The sequence below is a fragment of the Triticum aestivum genome, chromosome 4B (genome assembly GCF_018294505.1).
Source record: "Triticum aestivum cultivar Chinese Spring chromosome 4B, IWGSC CS RefSeq v2.1, whole genome shotgun sequence".
NCBI classification, from domain to species: Eukaryota; Viridiplantae; Streptophyta; class Magnoliopsida; order Poales; family Poaceae; genus Triticum; species Triticum aestivum.
The window spans coordinates 601,173,391-601,179,390 of record NC_057804.1 but is presented as its reverse complement, the minus strand read 5'-3'; the positions used below and the strand labels follow the sequence as shown (position 1 = coordinate 601,179,390).

Below are 6,000 nucleotides of genomic sequence, written 5' to 3'. Positions count from 1 at the left end.
TGTTAGGTTTGAATGATTTTTGACACCGTACGCAAGTTGTGACACATCCAGCCATTTATTTGTCTTTGTTGACCGAGAAGACTCCGAAAATTGCAAAACTTGTCGAAAACCTGTGAAACTTGGCCTGGTGCCTTGAATTGTCATACAAGGCCATGACAAAATTTGGTTGTGTCAAGGATGTTGAGAAACAACGTGTTCTCAGATGGACCCTTTTGGCCTACCCGGACAGTTCCATTGATCTGGTTCATTTTTTGACATTCTTAAAATGACCTCAACTTTTGCGAATAGGTGGGCATGACCATGGTCGGCATTAATGCCAGGTTTGAATGATTTACGACACGTATGCAAGTTGCAACACGTCCGACCATTTATTGGGGTTTTTTACCAAGAAAACTATAGAAAATGTAAAACTTTTGCAAGCAAGTGGGCATGCCCATGTTAGGCATCCATGCCAGATTTGAACGATTTCTGACACCATATGCAATTCGCGACACCTCCAGCCATTTATCAACATTTTTTGACCGAGAAAACTCCAGAAAAGGCAAAACTTGTCGAAACATAGGCAAGTTGGACTGGTGCCTTGAATTGGTCATAAAAGGCCATGAGAAAATTAGGGCCAATTAAAGGATATCGAGAAACAACATGCTCTCAGACGGACCTTTCTGCCCTACCTGGACACTCTCCATTGAACATGGTCTATTTGGACATTCTTGAAATGACCCCAATTTTTTGAAGCAGGTGGGCATGCCCAAGGTAGGCATCCATATCAGGTTTGAACAATTTCCGACACCGTATGCAAGTTGCGACATATCCAGTCATTTATTGATCCTTTTTGACCGAGAAAACACCGGGAAATGCAAAACTTTTCGAAAAGCCAAGAAACTTGGCATGGTGCCTTGAATTGGTCATACAAGCCATTAAGAAAGTTGGGGCCATTTCAGGATGTTCAGAAAAAATGTGCTCATGGCCTATCCAAACACCCTTCAATGAACATTATGTTTTTTGGGACATTCTTGTAACGATCTCAACTTTTGCTAGCAGGTGTGCATACCCATGGTTTGCATCCATGCTAGGTTCGAAGGAAAAAGTATTTAAAATCATAATTACAAATAGTTACTTAAAACTGTCATATTGGTGAATTATTTTTTGTTTTTTGCGAGCGTCAATGTGCCAGCCCAGTCGGCCAGCCTCCTGCGTGTGTTGCCTTCTATTTGACGCTACTCTCGAAACATATGGAATTTCCTAATTGACACTCGTCGCATGAAGTTATCAACCAAACAGATAGAACGAGCGAAGCAAATAACGTTATGGTCTCGCCTATTGAGCATCCTTAGTGACCACTGAACCTTCAATGTTTCGAATACTTTTAAAACCAATTTTCAGAATTTAAAAAATATTCATATTTATTAATCAATGTTCAAAAAAGTCAGATAATGTTCATAATTTCAAAAAAAATTGTACATGTCTTCAACTTTTGTTTGTCATTTTCAAAGAAAAATTCAGGAATTTCAGATAATGTACGTGTTTTCCAAAAATTGTTCAAAATGTGTTTATTCAAAATTTCACAACTGTTAGAGAAATGGTTGGTATTTCAATTTCTTTTCATGTATTACAATTTGTTTGGAATTTCAATCAATGTTCCTGTTTCCATATTTTCTCAAAAATATCAAAAAATGATGGTCTTATGCTTCTGTTACAAAATGTGTTCGCAATTACAAAAATCTTTGTTGTTTTTCCATTTATTTTTTGGAGCTGCAAAAATTGTTCATGTTCCAAAAATTGTTTGTGTTTCCATAAATATTTGGAATTAGAAAAATGTTGCGGTTTTATAAAATATTTGCGTTTCAAAGCTGTTCATGATTTTTTAAAAAAATGTTTCAGTTTATTATATATTTGTTCAAAAATCTGAAAAATGTTTGGGATTCACACAAAAATCACGTTTTGTTTAAAAAAAATATTTTGCGTTGGAAGTTTTTAAAAATATTCTCCATGATGTTATTCTTAAGGCTTCGCTCTGCCATTAAGCTGAAAACACTATCTAGGCGAGCTGGTTGTAGCACGTTTGTCGAAGTCTGGAGGTCCTGAGTTCGAAGTATAGCTGGCCAAACATACCGGACCAAACAGGCCAGCCCGCGAGTACGCCGGCACGGCCCGCCATGGGCCAGGCACGACACGGGTTAAACGGGCTGTGCCCGGCACGCGGCACATCTTGGGCCGGGCCTGGGCCTGGAGCCTGGGCACGCGGGCCTACAGGCACGGCCCGTTTATTTTTTTATATATTTTTCAGATTTATATATATATATATATATATACACCTAAAATATAGCCCAATATGCCTAAAAACCAGCCCAACAGGCTGAAAATGTACAACCTAGCGTGCTAAACGGGCCATCGGGGCGGCCCGTTTACTATTCAGGCCGTGCCTGGGCCAAGGAGCAGCGCCCGTGGGCCGGCCCGACACGGCCCGGCTATTAAACGTGCCATAGCGGGCCGTGCCGGGCCAGGCACGATTAGCACAGGCCGGGCCGTGCCGTGCCGGGCCGGCCCGTTTGGCCAGGTCTGGTTCGAAACGGGACCGACTACAATAGAAGAACGACCACGGATGCAAAAATAGAAAAAATGTGTCTTGGCCATCTGATCCTGGATGAAGGGCCCAGGTTCTTGTGGGTGGATCTGAACACACCTGTACTACATTATTTGCACAAAACTCCCTTGGTTCTACTAGTTTTGCTTCCAGAATCATCTCCTCCTTCCCAGAAACGCAACAGGCCCAAAATCCTCCAACCCCGGCGTAGCTGGGCGATAGCGAGCTTGCCGATGGTGGCGGCGGGCCAGATCCGGTGCCTAGCTGGGCGATTGCGCCCAGTGGAGGTCCAGATCCAGCACCCCCACCGTCTTGCTGCCGGCGTCCTCGCTGCCCCAGCAGATCTCCTCGCGGACAAATACTCTGCTCCATCGTCCTGCCCCGGCGGACCGTCTCGAAGGTACTCTTCTCCGACGTCCAGTGGAAAACCTCACGCATTCTTCACACGTCGCTCGCACCCCCGCGTCTAGCTCCGCCATCTGGGAACGCTGGAGAAGAAATCTCCCGTCTTCAGGTATGCTTGCCTGTGAGGTTGCTACCAATTTTCTTAGTTAATTCTGTAGCATTTATTTAGGAAAACAATTTTTGTTCAACTTTTACTGCATACTGTCCATGTCATCTACATAATATTTTGGGCATAGATCTCTGAATAGTACTCCTGATTTAAAATTGTGCTTTGGAGCATACGGTGTATCATGTAGGATAAGATTCGGAACTTCTGAATCTTTGGAAATCATATGCACATCAAGTGACTACCAGTAGCTTGGGAACTTACAATGATTTTTAGGCAAAGGCGAGCAGTATAGTAGCTAACCCACTAGAAACACAGTAGTATGTTATACATACATAGAGCTAAAGAAAATTACCAAGGACAGAACATCCAATGAAACAAATATGAACTATAGTGCATAATCTTTGCTTTATTCGGTGTTGATTAGCCATAACAAAAAAAAAACATAATGTTTGCTTAATTGAAAATTTTGACTGGACAGCTAGTTCATGCTCATCTGGGATATGCTTGCTTTAAACTTGATAGGAATAACAGGGATATCTCTCTGTATCCATGAACAGAAATATTAATCACTGGACAAGCTTGCTATGCTTATACTATATTTTCGAGTAGTTTTATATATTGAGATTTCATCCTCTTCTCGGATATTCTACATATGAACAAACTAATCTCATCTACCTATTAAATTACCTGCATGTAAAGTGCTTGTAGGCACAAAAACTTTTTTTACCTTTTGTATGTACAGTAGAATAGAAGACTCTCTTTCTGTGTAACTTTTTAGTTTGCAGCCTTAACATTGCAATCTTGGAATTGGGGCTGATTTCTCAATTTTCTGCTCTCCATATGATGGATAGGTCGAAGCTCGTCGACTAGTACTAAGTTTGTTTTCCGCTATTTTGCTGCTGCATCTTGAAATGAAATGGAGGGAAGTAGTGAGACATCGCTGTTAGGCGAGCCCATAGTTCCAGTAATTGCAAAATTTGTACCAACACTATCAGGTGACAAGACATAGTCCAAAAAGGAAAGTATATTTTGTCATTGCCCAATTTTCCATTATCCCTTCTTTGATGTTTTTTCCGTTAATCCCTTCTTTGATGATTTTTGGTATTGTTTATACTCATTACAATAAAATCATATTTTCTTTGTGTCTTTGCTGCTAATTGCAAAGTACTTGAGCAATAAGAGGCGCTTCTAAGCTGTTAGGAGTGGAAACCAACAGCTTCAGTGAACATGCAAACATCGTGGCCTGCACTTGTAGTGCTTCTGTCAGCAAAGATGTGTGCATTAAGGCAATGCTAGGTCACAATCTACAATTAGCAGGAAATGTCCATTGGAGGGACTAGATGGCTGATTGTTTTGACCTACTTGCTGTGAAAATTGATACAAGTGATCCGTCACTGTCAAGCTGTGAATATATTTTGCCGTATGATATTATTTTCGTTTTCTCTTCACTGGTTTGACATGTGCCTTTGTGCTACAACATCAAGTTTTTACTTTTGTCATCTACTCCCTCCGTTTGAAAAAGCTTGTCCCTCAAATGGATGTATCTAACACCAAGTTAGTGCTAGATACATCCATTTGAGGGACAAGTTTGGGACAAGCTTTTTCGGAAGGAGGGAGTACGAGTTAGCAAAACAACTTGAGTTGCACTCTTAATTGTTCAATACATACATGATCAGTATTAGAGAACATAATTTTTCCTATTTCTTTCCTTGTAGTGTAAACTATATTTTTTTTCCTTGTATTTGTAGATGCATGGTACTCTGACAAGCGGAAGCATCAGGACTACAGATGGATAGAAAAAGCTTTTATCAAAGTTCCCCCTTTCTGACAATTGAGAGAATTTCTCTGCAACTTGACTTTAACTCTGTTGTTGATCAGGCATCTGTACGTGTCTGTGCTCAACTGAATCGTGTTTTCTTGGTGTGATCCCTCCCAAAACAAGAAGCTTGATGAATGATGAACAAGGAGTAGTAGAACAGGAGGGAAATGCTAGAGCATTTCTGTTATGTACCATCAAGATACTAGAGCTTATAATTTTAAATAACAATGCTTGTTGAATGGTGATCAGATTAGTCCTTAATGCCTGTTGCTGGCCATGTACCAAAGATGGTGCTACCATGTCTCATCAAGATATTTATGCTTGTGATATGCTCAATCTGGGCGAGTCCAGTCTGATGTTTAGTTATACTTCAAAGGGTGGCTTAATTTTATCTAGGTACTCACATATTTGTGATAGATATTGACATACTTTGCAGTGACAGTCATACTCAACTTCTTTTTGCATAATTAGCGATGTAGTACAAGCCACTAATGTACTGAAATATGCATGGTTTTCATGAAGTACATACGTGCAAATATTTTAAGTGGTATAAACTAATAGGATATGGGGCTTCATCACTGTGCAGACTCCACAAGCGGCCGTCGGACAAAATGAATGGAGAATGAAATGAAATACTCGAGGTGGTTACCGCAAAAGTTCCGTTTTATAACTAATTGCTAGTAGGTTTTTTTTTCGTAAAATACACAATAAGTGGCTGAGATCCTTCCACCAGAATCTGTGCCATCCACCTATGATCCAATGGCCCAGATATATGTCTTTCTATTTTTGCACCTGTGGCCCTTCTTCTATTGCAGTCGCTCCCGTTCGATGTCTTGCTGGCGTGGTTTTATTTTTGAAGCGCTGCTATACGCTTCCTTAATGGGCCGGCCCAATCGGTGGTCCCCTGTACGTTTTAGGAGGGGGGGGGGGGGGGGGGGAGGGTTGTACCGAAGAGGGTCTCATAAGATCAACGTCTTTCCAATTGTCGCTAATCAAGTTTTGATTGTTAAGAAGGTCCAAATGAAATTGTAGTCCTCATAGCTAAAAAATAATGACCGGAAATGATACACATTAGCGAAGTAT

The 6,000-nt window shown here is 40.9% G+C and overlaps 1 long non-coding RNA gene across 1 annotated transcript; it reads left to right on the top strand.

The window, feature by feature from the left end:
• Positions 1–2,697: 2,697 nt before the first annotated feature.
• Positions 2,698–5,253, top strand: LOC123093502 (uncharacterized). The gene is made up of 2 exons (XR_006445372.1): positions 2,698–3,098; positions 3,950–5,253. It is a non-coding gene; the product is annotated as an uncharacterized lncRNA (long non-coding RNA).
• Positions 5,254–6,000: the final 747 nt, after the last annotated feature.